General features: G+C 43.5%; 1 pseudogene; it reads left to right on the forward strand.

The window, feature by feature from the left end:
• The window catches only part of LOC129626002 (trophoblast Kunitz domain protein 1-like), a 34,520-nt pseudogene extending 24,004 nt beyond the window's left edge, over window positions 1-10,516 (forward strand).
• Window positions 10,517-15,217: the final 4,701 nt, after the last annotated feature.

A 15,217-nucleotide genomic window follows, 5' to 3' on the forward strand; every position in this document is an offset into this window, starting at 1 on the left:
CCAGCTTGTGCTTCTTCCAGCTGAGCATTTCTCGTGATGTACTCTGCATATAAGTTAAATAAGCAGGGTGACAATATACACCCTTGATGTACTCCTTTCCCTATTTGGAACCAGTCTGTTGTTTCATGTCCAGTTCTAACTGTTGCTTCCTGACCTGCACAGAGGTTTCTCAAGAAGCAGGTCAGATGGTCTGGTATTCCCATCTCTTGTAGAATTTTCCACAGTTTATTGTGATCCACACATTCAAAGGATTTGGCATAGTCAATAAAGCAGAAATAGATGTTTTTCTGGAATTCTCTTGCTTTTTCAATGAGCAAGCAAATGTTGGCATATTGATCTCTGCTTCCTCTGCCTTTTCTAAAACCAGCTTGAACGTCTGGAATTTCATGGCTCACGTATTGCTGAAGCCTGGCTTGGAGAATTTTGAGCATTACTTTACTAGAGTGTGAGATGAGTGCAATTGTGCAGTAGTTTGAGCATTCTTGGCATTGCATTTCTTTGGGATTGGAATGAAAACTGACCTTTTCCAGTCCTATGGGCACTGCTGAGTATATATATACATATAAAATAATTCTGCCAGATCAGGGTCCCCATTTCTGAGACTCTCTTTTCCTGTTCCTTGCCATGTCCCTGAACCTCACTGTATTGTAGTAATAAAATAAGTAAAGTGAAAGGCACTCATTCATGTCCAACTCTTTGCAACCCCTTGAACTGCATAGTCCGTGGAATTCTCCAGGCTAGAATCCTGGAATGGGATCCCTTTGCCTTCTTCAGGGGATCTTCGCAACACAGGGATCAAACCCAGGTCTCCCGCAAGGCAGGTGGTTTCTTTAAAAGCTAAGCCACCAGGAAAGCCCTGCATAGTAATAGAAAGCTTCAAATTTGTACCATCTCTTAGTTAATGGCCTAGGTCTCCTAAAACTGTTGGGGTTTCCTGCCATTAGATGTCATGAGATGAGTCAGAAGAGGCAACTCAAGGGAGCCTCAAGATGTGGTTGGTGTCCAGGAAACGACAAGCATGCCTTTACCGTTTGCAGTTTTCAACAACTGCCATTCCAGCACCTCTGAGGAGAAGGGAGGAAACTGAGAGTGAGATCAATCACAGTGGCTGATACTCCAGCCAACATGTCTGCTTAGTGAACCCTAGGGAGAAGTACATAAGAACTGGGCTCAGAGAGCTTGTGGGTTGGTGAATACAGGAAGCTGACGTGAGGGTGCTGTGCTCACTAGGGCACAGAGGCTGGGCACAGCTCCCTCCTTCTTTGCTGGCACGTCTCTTCCATTTTTCGTGCGTTGAGTTCTATTTTGGGAATATAAGCAATGGTTTTCTGAAGTTTAGCCACTGGTTCTATTGAGTTGTTGAATTTGAAGATGGGGTCATGGACCCACAATCCTCCATTTTAATTATTTGGTCACAAGCATGATTGACTTGGGACCTCATGGCTGCCATCTGAACTGAGGAGTTTTCAGCCCTCAACCTGCAGAATCTGCAGTAGCTCCATTGATTCCTATCAGATGTAAATGGACTTGTTACACACCCAGTGGGTGTTTGGGGAATTGAATGCTGTTGGTAGAGACACCACATATTTGGTGTCGGGGAAAAATACAGAATCACTGTCCCCTGTCATTTGGGGCTCAGGTGATGCTCCAAAAAGGGGGAGTAATGAATGTTCACATTGCAGCCAGAAACTGTTCTCAGTTGTCTGTATTTTCAGAGCTCCTGGGAGAATCAGAGAGTGTATCAGATGGGTTGTAACATGCTAGTATCTTGTCCTGGCCCTGTCACCCGCATGCCTGGGGCAGGTCATCCGCAATTTTCTTCTCAAACAGGGGACATGTGTTACATGGGTTTTGAACCGATTACCATTCATATGTATAAGGAGGTGAATGACATTTCATGCTGAATTTTGTACATTTTCCACCAATATGTGTTAATCTGAAAAAATCTGAAAAAATTTACTGTACTTTGGGAAGGAAAGAATATTTACATGTCAAATAATGAGTGTTCTTCTATCATGAAAACTAATCAGAAAGACCTGGAATGAATGTGCTGCAGGGAATTGTAAGAAAGAGCCCTCTGTAGGCTGACCAATGGACCAAGGCTGAGACAATATTAGAAACGTGTCCAGGCCCTTCCCCATGTCTCCTTTTGACTATAGTCCATTATCTATATTTGATTTCTCCCTTGTCCACTGTTGACTACTATTTTATTTGCATATTTCATCCTTACTTGTTTCATGCCCCAGGCTTGCTGAAACTGTCTGAATTTACTGTCATTCATAGGTCTGGAGACAAGCCATAGAAGGGGACCTGAGAAGCGTTCAGTAATAGATGTGGCTACAAGTATCATCGATGGTATTGATACAGGTGTGAACTTTCTGCTACTCTGGGGAAAGAAGAGGGCACTGAAATTGAGAACAAGCCCCACTGGATAATATTCAATCAAAATGCCTGTTTAGTGAAACCTCAAGAAGAATCCATTAATATGGCTATTCAGGGATAGTTTGGGGAGGTAACACACGGCAGCGATGCGAGGGTTGTGTGTTGTCTAGGGTGTGGAGTCTCTCCACACATATACTTCCACTTTGCCTGGCAAATCTCACTCATTTTGCTGTGCCTAGATTTATCCTTTTTGACAATGTGATATCCCGATGTGAGTGGGGTTCCTGAGTATGGTCATCAGATTTACTGAGTTATTGAACATGGAGTGGGGTAATGGAAGTTCCCAGTTTTAGACACTTTGTCAAATCAGGAGTGACTCAGGATAATATGGCTGGCATCTGAACTGAGGACAGTTCTGAGCCCTCCACTTGCATAATCATACTAACTCCCTGGCTTGGCTGTCAGAAATAAATTGTCCTGTTGGACACCCAGGAGGTATTGGAGGAATTGGATGTTTTTTTCTAGAGACACCACAGATGTGGTGTTAGGGAAGCCCAGACTCAGTCTCCCTGTGCTTTGGGAGCTCAGGTGAGTCCTGAGGACAGGGAAGTAATGAAGATAGGACACTGCATCCAGAAGCTCTCAGCATTTATCGATATTTTTAGAGTTCCTGGCCAAATAGGATAGTATATCAAGTGGGTTTTGACCAGGAAGTGTCTTTTTCAGACCCTATCATCCCCATGTCTTGTGCCCTCAGTCAAGCCATCTATTGTCCTCATCTGAACAGTGGTGGTGGTTAGTCACTAAGTCATGTCTGACTCTTGCGATCCCATGGACTATAGCTTGCCAAGCTCCTCTGTCCGTGGGATTCTCCAGGCAAGAATACTGGAGTGGGTTGCCATTTCCTTCTCCAGGGGATCTTCCCGACCCAGGGTTCGAACCAGGGTCTCCTGCATTGCAGGCAGACTCTTTACCGACTGAGCTACAAAGGAAGTTAGTAGATCAGTATCTGAACAGTAGATCAGTGCTAAATGATTTCTTTGAACATTTACCAGCCAAAAAAAAAAAAAACAAAACTGTTCCTTCGAATTTCAGGTCACGTTTGGTCATTTTCCTTTGGGATATATTCATGAAAATATTCTCTGCCTGCGTCCTTGGGCTCATGGGACCAAGGCTGGTATAATACTAGCAAATTTTTCAGGCCTTTTCCTTTGTCCACTTTTGCCTATGATTTTATTTTCCATATTTGAAACTTATCCTGGTTCATGGTCCAATATACCTGAAAATTTGAAATTTTTTCTTTCATAGGTACCAAGATTGTCAAAAAGGGAGCTGGTATACTAACAGGATTGGCTGAAATAATCACTAAAGCAATTAAAGGTTTGAACTTTTTGCACCTATGGGGAGAGAGAAGGGTGCTGAGACTGAGATCAGTACCACTGGCTGACGATTTAATACTTATGCCTGTTGAGTGAAACCTCAGCACAAATCCATAAATATTGCCTCAGAGAGCTTGTGAAGGGGCAACAAATGGTGCTGAGGTGAGGGTGCTCTTCTCAGGAGGGCGTGGACACTTCGCCTACTCTACTTCTCCCTTGCCCTAAAACTCTTGTCCATTTCACTGTTTCTGAGTTTTCTCCTAGACATTAATTTGAAAACAGTGATTGAGAGTTTTCCTGAGTTTGGTCACCTGTTCCATTGAGTGTTTGAGCATGGAGGTGGAGTCATGGAATTTTTAAGTTTTAGTCACTTGGTCAGAAGCATGACAACTTGAGAACACATGGCTGGCATCTGAAGTCAGGGCATTCTTGATACCTCAACCTTGGCATTGGCCCAGACTCCACAGATATGGTATCAGAAGTCAGTGGACAGTGGGCGGCCTGCTGGATGTTGGGAATTGGATGGTTGGTGTAAAAACCATGTATTCAGTGCCAGGAAAAAACCCAGACTCACCCTCTCCTGTGATTTGAGGGCTCAGGTGAGGCTTGGAGAGAGGTGAATAGTCAAAGTAAGACCCTGGACCTGGAAACTCTCCCCAGTTCTCTGTATTGTTGAGTTCCTAGCCAATCAATAGTGCATCAAATGGGTTGTGACATGACAGTATCTTGTTCTGACTTGGCCACCCACAGGCTTGTGTCCTCGGGCAAGTCATCTGCAGTTTCCTCATCTGAACAGGGGAAACAGGTACATGAGTTCTTAGAAAAGATGATGAGTTGTGAATAGAAAGACTTTATTCACGAGTCATGACCAGATTTGTCCATTTTTCACCACAATGTTTTAATCTAAAAATAATTGTCTACCTACTTGCTTTGGCCGAGTAAAACTATGTCTTTATCAAATAATGTTTATTCCTGTATTATTAACAGTAATCAAAAGATGTCGAAGCACAGAGGAGGGCAATTTCAGGGAAAACAAGAAACACAGCCCTGTGGGGTAGCCTGTGGGAACAAGGTTGATATAATATAACGGAAGTCTCCAGGCCCTTTCCCTTGTTGTCTTTTGACTGGTATTGTCTTATCCATGTTTGATCCTTTTCCTGTTTCATGGACCAGGCCTCTTGAAACTCTTGAAATTTACTCTCTTTCATAGGTCAGGTGATGATTTCCAGAATACAATTTGATAACCATACACGAGAGGAATTGCCAACACTCAACATTGAATACTCAACACTCAGTGAGGAGAATAAAGGTTTGTAGTTTCTGCACCTCAGGGAAGAAGGAAGGGCACTGAGGTTGTGATCAATGACCAACGCTTCAATCAATAAGCCTATTTCTTGAAACCTCAATGGTGCATAAATATTTCACGGTGAATTTTGTTCATGTTTGCCAAGATATGTTCCTCTAAAATTTTTTCTTTAACTACTTACTTTAGGCAGGAAAGAATATTTAGGTTTCAAATAATGAGTATTCCTTTTTCATTAAAAATAATTAGAAATACCTGGGATGAAAGTATTAGAATTAGAATTCCTGGGATTTCTGGAGGAAATGTAAGAAAGAGCCCTGTGTAGGATGACTCGTGATACCAAAGTTGAGACATTATTCAGAAAGTTTCCAGGCCCTTTCCCATGTCCCTGTTTGACTATTATTTATTATCCATATTTGTTCCCTCCTTTGTTCACAGTGGACTACTATTTTATGTGCATATTTCATCCTTAGGTGGTTCATGTCCCAGGCTTCCTGAAACTGTTGGAATTTCCTGTCTTTCATAGGTGTGGAGACAAGCCATAGAAGGGGACTTGAGAAGCGTTCAGTAATAGATGTGGTTACAAGTATCATCAATGGTGTGGCTACAGGTATGAACTTTCTGCAACTCTGGGGGAAGGAGAGAGCATTGAGAATGAGAACAGGCACCACTGGCCAATGATTCAATCACAATGCCTATTTAATGAAACCTCAATAAGAATCCATAAATATGCGGTTCAGAGAGCATTTGGGGTTGTAGCACATGGCGGTGATGTAAGGGTCCCATGCCTTCTAGGGCATGTAGGCTCCTCACACTCCACTTCCACCTTGCCCTGCACTTCTCACTCATCTCTCTGTGCCCAGATTCATCCTTCATGAATATAAGACACCGCTATGTGAGTGGTCCTCGTTAGAACGGTCATCTGATTTACTAAGTTATTGAAGATGGAGTGGGGTAGTGGAACTTCCCAGTTTTAGACACTTTGTCAAATCAGGAGTGATTCGGGATAACATGGCTGGCATCTGAACTGAGGATAGTTCTGAGCCCTCAATTTACACAATCTATACTAACTCCCTAGAATTGCTGTCAGAATTAAATTGCCCTTTGGGCACCCAGTGGGTGTTTGGAGGAATTGCATGTTGTTTCTGAAGACACCACAGATTTGGTGTCAGAAGCCTAAACTCAGTCTCCCTGTGCTTTGGGAGCTCAGGTGAGTCCTGGGGACAGGGGAGTAATGAAAGTAGGACACTGCACCCAGAAGCTCTCAGCATTTATCCATATGCTCAGAGTTCCTGGCCGAATAGGATATGTATCAAGTGGGTTTTGACAGGGAATATCTACTTTGGACCCTATCAGCCTCTTGCTATGTGTCCTCAGGCAAGTCATCTATAGTCTTCCTCTGAACAGTAAAGAAGTGCTAAAAGAGTTCTTTGAACGTTTTCCAGTCATAAAACTAACAGCTTATTCTCATTTCATGGTCAAGTTTGGCCATTTTCCACCAGGATAGATTTATGAAAAGATTTCTCTACCTGCTTCCTTGGGCTCGTGGGACCAAGGCTGGTACAATATTAGCAAATTTTCCAAGCCTTTTCCTTTGTCTACTTTTTCCTATGAATTTTTTTTTCCTTATTTGAAACTTGTTCTGGTTCATGGTCCAATATTTCTGAAAAATTTGACATCTTTTCTTTCATAGGTACCAAGATTGTCACAAAGGGAGCTAGTATACTAACGGGATTGGCTGAAATAATCAATAAAGCAATTAGAGGTTTGAATTTTCTTCACCTATGGGGAGAGAGGAGGGCGCTGAGACTGAGATCAGTACCTCTGGCTGATGATTCAATACTTACGCCGATTGAGTGAAACCTCAGTAAAAATCCATAAATGTTGGCTCAGAGAGCTTATGAGGTGGGAACCAATGTTGACGTGAGGGTGCTGTGCTCACCAGGGCATGAAGGCTCCTCTCACCTCCACTCCCCCTTTGGCCTAAACATCTCCTTCATTTCACTGTTTCTGATTTTATCCTGCAACTTAAAATGAGGACAGTGAGTAAAAGATTTCCTGAATCTGGTTGCTGATTCGACTGAGTTTTTGAGCATGAAAGTTGGGGTGATGGAAAATTAAACTTTCAGTCACTTGGCCAGAAGCATGATAACGTGAGACCGCACAGCTGGCATCTGAAGTCAGAACAGTCTTTATAACTCAACCTGTGGCATTGGCACTAACTCCACAGATATGGTATCAGATGTCAAGTTACAGTGGGCTGCCCCTTGGCTGTTGGGAATTGGATGGTCGGTGGAAAAACCAAATATTTGGTGTCAGGAAAAAGCTGAGACTCACCCTCCCATGTGATTTTAGGGCTCAGGAGAGCCTTGGGGAGAGGTGAGTAATGAAAGTAAGACCCTGGACCTGGAAACTCTCACCATTTCTTGTATTTTCAACTTCTTAGCCAATCAGTAGTGTAGCAAATGGGTTTTGACATGAGAGTAATTTGTCCTGACACGGCCACTCGCAGGGTTGTGTCCTGTGGCAAGTCATCTGCAGTTTCCTCATCTGTATAGGGGAAACATGTTACATGAGTTCTTCGAATAGATGACCAGTTATGAATGGAAAGAGTTTATTTATGTGTCACGACCAGATTTGTCCGTTTTCCACCCAATGTGTTACTTTGAAAAAATTTCTGTGCCTACCTACTCGCTTTGGCCAAGTAAAAATATTTCTTTATCAAACAATGTTTATTCATGTATTATTAAAAGTAACCAAAAGACTTTGAACCACAGAGGAGGACAAATTCAGTGGAACAAGAAACAGAGCCCTTGTGCAGTAGGATGTGGGATCATGGCTGAGACAATATTACAAAAGTCTCCAGGCCCTTTCCCTTGTTGTCTTTTGACTGTTATTATCTTTTCCATGTTTGATCCTTTTCCTGTTTCATTGAAGCAGGCCTCCTGAAACTCCTGAAATTTACTTTCTTTCATAGGTCAAGTGATGATTTCTGGAATACAATTCGATAACCACACACTAGAGGAATACCAAACACTCAAGATTGAATACTCAACACTCAATGAGGAGAATAAAGGTTTGTAGTTTCTGCCCTCGGGGAAGAGGGACAGGCACTGAGATTCAGATCAATGACCAAACACCAATGCTTCAATCAGTAAATCTGTTTCTTGAAACCTCAACAGTGCATAAATATTTGGGTTCAGAGAGTTTTCTAGGTGGTGAATATGATTGTGAGGGCGCTGTGCTCACAAGGGAATGGAATCTCCACATGCACACACATCCCTTTGCCCTACATGTCTCCTCCATTTCACGGTTTGTGAATGTTTCATGTATATTCATCTAAGAACAGCAAGTCAGTATTTTCCTCAGTTTGGTCATAAGTAACCATCAGTTATTGAACATGGAGGTGAGGTCATGGACTTCCCCATTTTAGCCATTTGGTCACAAGCCAAAGTAAGTGGGGACCACGTGTCTGGCATTAAACTGGGGACAGTCTTGAGTGCTCAACCTGTGGGGTCTGCACTGACTGCTTAGTATTCATATCAGACATCAATTGAATGGGGGGAAGCCCAGTGGGTGTTGGGGAATGGGTTGATGGTAGAGACATCACAGATTTGTGTTAGGAGAAACCCAGGCTCACTCTGGCCCATGGTTGGGAGCTATTGTTACCTTGGGTACAAGGAAGTGATGAACGTAGGTCACTGACTCCAGATACTCTTACAAGTGCGCTGTATTTTCCGAATTCCTGGTAGAATCAGGTATTGTATCAGATGGGCTGTGACATCATAGCAATTTGTCCTGACTCTACCACCCATATGCTCTGTTCCTGGGAAAGTTATCTGCAGTTTCCTCATCTGAAAAGGGGAAATGTGTTACATGCATTCTTTGAACAGGTTACCAGTCATGAATATAAAGAATTTATGCCCTGCTGCCTTAGTGTCTACAGCATTGGAGAGTTTATTTTCCTGACAAGGGATTGAACATATGACTCCAATATTGGAAGCCAGATTCTTAACCACTGGACGGCCTTGGATGCCTTACAGATGTTTTAAGGCTATTCAGGCACTGTACCAAACCTCCTTAGAAGACTGCATGAGGAGATATACGTTTGTACCTGATGACTACATCATGTCACCCCTAGCAACATTCATGATTCTGTCCCAGAAAGGAGGTTTTCAAATGGTCTTTTCAGTCTGGCATTCCTCCACAACCTTAACATTCTCTATGGCAAACAAACTTGGGGTTCTAGTTGTCGTCCTTGTGTGGAGCTTGATGACATCCTCATAACTGAGCCATTGCCCCTCTCCTTCCAGCAGCTCCTAAGCCGGCCCTCTGCCTGGAGCCTAAAGTAACAGGTGGCTGCAATGCCGTGATGACCAGGTACTTCTACAACGCCCAGACCGGCCTCTGCGAGCAGTTTGTGTATGGTGGCTGTGAAGGGAATGGAAACAACTTCGAAAAGTTAGAGGACTGCATGAAGACCTGCTCTCAAGAGGCAGGGTCCCTGTGGTAAGACAGGGGGCAGGGCACAGGAGGAGGGGAAGGGCTGGGGAAAGGGGCGGAGCTCAGGGGGCGACACACCATTCACCCTGCACAGTGTCTTCCTCCTCGCTGCTGTCAGGAGGAGAGGCTGCAGTGTCCTGTGAGACCACACTGAGTGAGTTCTCCAGGGAGAGGATGGCAGAAGGTCAACCCCTGATGCCTCTTTGTGGTCATCTCAGCCTGATCACATGCTCCTCTTTCTCAGTTGGGGACACTGACTCAGCCACCCTGCAGGGCAGGTCTGCAGTGCTTCTGTATATCCTACATATGCTTGGAAAATTCACTTCCTTCTTGTTGGTCATTCGGGAATGTGGTTCCATATTTTTTTTGAAAATATGAGTCTATTAAGTTGACCATTGACCATTGTCTGGGGCTACACTGATGGCCCTCAACAAGTTCGTTTCTTTTTGCAGAGGACATGCGAAGAGTGGATTCAGAAACTCTGAAGTCCGAGGAGGACCCCTGCAGGGCTGGGCTGTGGCTGCGTCTGAACCTCTTCAGTCTCCTCAGTCCTTCTCTCCTCAACTGTCCTGTGCAGAGTCTGCCCATTTCCTTTCCTCTGTTGGTCAACATGTCTAATTCTGTCTCATCCAGCTGGTTCTCAGCACCATAAGAGCATGTCTTCCCTTTACCTGGCTCTTCACACAGGACCTGGCACCAATGAGACAGTTCATAACTATTTGAGGAAGGAAGTAAGGAATGTAGGAGCACATTCCTCATGACCAAAGTTAACTACAGAGCCTGCGGTGTAACACAGGACTTTTGTTTTCACCTCCATCCTCAAGGGATCTTCACCTTCATCCCCATTCCCTCCATCACTATTCTCCTTGTGGGTGTCCAAGGTTGAATTTCCAGCATCCAGTTCTCAACATCAGTAATGAAAGAAGAGGTTGGTTTAAAAAAGCCCCTTTTCCACACAACGATGTTGCAATTTTCATTCTGTAACTTCGAACACTATGGTTCATATTTCAATAAATATATACTCAAAATTAAACTCACTGGAGTGGAGTTTGTTGTTTATAATTACAAACATTAACAAATAGGGTCCATGGAAAAGGTTATCCTTCTAACTGTTTTGGAGACAGTGGGCACCTCCCGTTCCCCTTTGCAGAGACTGTGTCCTACTGGGTATAGGATGCAAACCCATTATACCATCATTGACTCCTTAATAGCAACACAAGCTACAGAGAACCCTGAAAGATACACACATCAATGTGACAGCTTTTCTTCTTACTTGTAAGTTCAGTCAAACGGGGGCAGGGGGGGCGCAGGTTGCTAAGACATCAATGTTTATTCTCACCATCTCCTACTTGACCACGTGCAATTTAACTTGATTCACGAACCTAACATTCCAGGTTCTTATGCAGTACTATTCTTTGCAGCATCAGATTTTACTTTCATCACCAGACACATCCACAACTGAGCATCATTTCTGCTCATTCTTTCTGGGGCTCTTAGTCATCTCTGCTCTTCCCCAGTAGCATATTGGACAGCTTCTGACCTGGTGGGTTCACCTTTTGGGGTCATATCTTTTTGTCCTTTAATACAGTTCATGAGGTTCTCATGGCAACTCTACTGCGGTAGTTCACCATTCCTGCTCCAGTAGATCACGTTTTGTCAGAACTCACCAATATGATCCGTCCGTCTTATGTGGTCCTACACAGTATGGCTCATAGATTCATCAAGTTACACAGGTCCCTTTGCCACAACAAGGCAGTGATCCATGAAAAGGAGTAATATTATAATATATGTTATTTAATTTTTAATATTTATTAGTTTATAACAGTATAATGAAAGTGACTTGATATTAATGAAAAGCGTTTGGCTTCAGTAACTCACTGTGTTTTGTGATCTTGGGCAAGTCATTTTATCTCCCTGAGATACAGATTCTTTTTTAATAAAAAGAGGGAAGTGATATCTACATTAAAAATGCCCAGATTTGGGTACGTTGAGAACCGTGGTGAACACCGTGCTAATGTGCTTTCATTTCACCAGCACAGATTAAAATAAACTGTCTAGAAACAGAGCGTTTTATTTTCCTCTGCTCCGGACTGCTCTTTAAATGTGCTGTCTACTGTATTAAAGACAGGGGGAAGTAACACCGAGTGTGGTGGTGTCATCTTCTAGAATTTCACCCTCAGGAAACGGCCCCAGTGCTAGAGTGGAGTCATTGTCCCAATTCCAATTCGGTCTCCTTCTTCCTCAGAGGTTACTGAAAGCCCTCTTGCTTCAGTGATTGATCTTACCCCAGTCCAGCCCCTTTCCCACCCGTCCTCGTCTTTATTTGACTCTCTGGACAATGTAGTTAAGTGTGAATTATTATAATTACTCATCATTATTATTTCAAAGGATTTTGACTTTGTAGGGGAAGAGTTGTGGTGGGGTTAGATGGGCAGTAGGTAATCTTCCAAGGTCCCTGAGATCCACTCTAGCCCCCGAGGTCCACTCTGGCAGGTAGCTCTCCTACTGGTGAAACCAGGGAGGGACAGTGGGTGGTCATGGTCTGGAGATGCGTTTATGTCTCTGCTTCCTTTCTGCCCACTCCCTTTGCTGTATTTCTACCCAGAATATCAGGGATTGTGCCCTAGATGGAGATGCTCTTACCCCAGCTCAACAACTGCCTGGGCCAGTGCCAGTTAAAGAGCTTGTGTGTTCCAGTAGAGATCCTGCCACAGTGGTTTCAGGAAAGTTACCAGTGTCATACCTGTCTTCTGAAGTAAGTGGGGTTAATGTGAGAGGGTGAGCACTGACATGTAGATATGAAGACCTGTGAATGAGGCTGTAAAGGAGGACCTGGGCTAACACACGGCTGATCACCTAGCAGTCCTTTGGTCTGCTGTTGTCTACTCTTGGACTATCCATAATGCTACATGCATGGCTCTAGGTGCTGGGATGATCCTGTGTGACCATATCAGACACATTTCCACCTATAGCATCACATTCTGTTTTCACAAGACCACAGACACAGTCAAGTTTGAGGACTGAAATCACTGGTCATTTTCCATGAGCAAACAGAACCCGGACTGAGGAGCCTGGCATGCTACAGTCCATGGCGTCTCAGAGTCAGACCACACTGAATGACTGAGCAGACACACACCCACAGGCAGAAGCAGGAAATGGAAGGTGGGGAGATTACACATTGTACATCTGATGCCAAATCCTCCTTTTCCTCACTCCCCTCCTTCTCACCTGCTCTTACCTATCAGCTGGGGTGTAAACTGATCTGTCAGCAGCCGTCTTTCTATAGACCTTCTTGCAAGGCCAAAAACATGAGCAGATTCTGTGTTTCTGTAGCCTGGCTTATCCTCCTGCAAACAGAAGTGGCTGACATTCCAGGGGGTAAAACCAGCAACAGGCCTAGGGTACAGCCTAGCTCACCTCTCTTCAGATTGGAAGGAAAGGAGGTGAGTCCATGGAAGAAGTGGGAAGAGGGGCATGGTGGTTGCTGCCAGCCTTCTCTGGATTTCTTCTGGGAAGTGAGCAGCTGAACTCCATGCACATTTCTCAACTCTCGAAAAGTATCATTATGTGTTCTGCTTTCAATAAAAATATTCCACTCATTCTACAAAACCATTAACTTCATCTCTGAGACTGTCTATTCCTAGTCTCTACCTGGTCCCTAAACCCTACTTTAGAGTAGTAAAAAGATCCATATTTGATCCTTGTCCTTGTTCACACCCCAGGACTCTGGAAACTCTTGGAATTCATTGGCTTTCTATAAGTAATGAATTTGTGAAGGATCAGACCTTAGATAGCATCTGCGTACACCTGGACTCCAGAATATGCCATCAGATGATTAGGGAGTTAGAATTATCAGTCCCTAGTCCCTCAGGGGAAGAGAGAGTGGATACTGAGATATCATAAAGAATCAAATTGACTACCTCAAACTCACAATTAAAACCCATGAACATTGTATTCAGAAAGCTACAGAGGGTTGATAACATCAAATGTTTGCAAGGGAGGAGTGTCTTGAGATAGCATGGAGGCTCGGCATTTCCTATTCCCTCTTTGCTTTATGCTTCTCCTCCTTTTTGCTGTCTCACAGTTTTATCCTTTAAAGTAACAGGGGGCCATAATTAAAGGTCCCCAGTGCTGTGAGTGGTTCTGATAGCTAGTTCAACATGAGAGTTGGGTTAAGGAATCTCTGAATTTACATTGGGTTGGTCACACATGTAAGGGATCACAGACTTGTGAACAACACTTGAATCGTGGGCTGTCTTCAGGAATGGAACACTCACCCGGTGATTTCTGGGTCACTTCTGCAGATTTTGTGTCAGAAGTAAACTGACTGCTGGATGTCCAGTGATAATGGGGGATCTGTTTGCTGTTGGCAGAGACCCCGCATGTTTGGTGTCAGGGACAGACTTACTCTTTTCCTCCATTTGTATCTGGGATGAGGTTCAAGGACAGAGGGTTATATTATGTTGAACAGGGCACTCAGAAGCCCTCAGTAGTGTTCTGCATTTTCAGAATTCCTGGCAGAATCAGGGACCTGATTAAATGAGTTGTGACAGATTGTGTCTTGTCCTCATCCTACCACCTACATGCTGTGTATCCTGGGATATTCCCATCTACACCTTTTTCATGAGAGCAAGGGCACCATGTTTCTAGAGATTTTTGAAAGGATTATCAATCATGAGGGCAAAGAATTTACACCTTTGAGATCAGTGGTGTCTATTTTCCACCAACACATTTTAGTCTAAAAGACTTGCTGACCTATCTACATTTCTCCATGACTTTTCAAAAAAAAAAAAGTGTCAAATACTTATCATTTCTCTGTGATGAAATTAATCAGAGAGATGAGTGACAGCTGAGGGTCTTCTCTTCAGAGGTAACTGCAGGCAAAGCAAGAAACGAAGTACTTTGTTGAGTTTGTTCTTGGGGCCAAGATTGTATTTCCCAGGCTCATATGATATTAATGGACTCAATGCCCTTCCCCTTGCCCTCCTATCAGAGTATATTTTAATTTCCTATAATGATATAAATGACTGTTATATTCGTAATTATATAGACACCTCCTATCAGAGTATATTTTAATTTCCTATAATGATATAAATGACTGTTATATTCGTAATTATATAGACAGGCCTCACCATCATAGCAACTAACAGGAATTTTACTCTATCCACTCTCTTCAATGATGGTTTACTTGGCATGAGTATGAAATAGGAGAGTCATTTACTTGAGAGATATTTGTTCAAATATATCTTTCTGATTCTGAAAGCATATTTTTTTTTGAGTAGGGAAACAGCTCTAAACAATATATAGTAAAATAATATACACACAGGAAAGGAGGGAAATACACAACAAAGTTGGGGAAAATCCAGGCTTTTGAGTGTTGTGAAGAAAGAAAGTGATAGGGATATAGGTGGCTGGCAAGGGTCAGGGAAATGCTCTGTGATAGGGAGGTTTTGATCAGCTCCTTCCAAAAATGTGCCTGAGTGTTTGAGCACCAGCCAGGACCAGAATCGGAGAAGGCAATGGCACCCCACTCCAGTACTCTTGCCTGGAAAATCCCATGGACGAAGGAGTCTGGTGGGCTGCAGTCTGTGGGGTCGCAGAGAGTCGGACACGACGGAGCGAATTCACTTTCACTTTTCACTTTCATGCA

Source organism: Bubalus kerabau, chromosome 13, assembly GCF_029407905.1.
Source record: "Bubalus kerabau isolate K-KA32 ecotype Philippines breed swamp buffalo chromosome 13, PCC_UOA_SB_1v2, whole genome shotgun sequence".
In the NCBI taxonomy this organism is placed as follows: domain Eukaryota; kingdom Metazoa; phylum Chordata; class Mammalia; order Artiodactyla; family Bovidae; genus Bubalus; species Bubalus kerabau.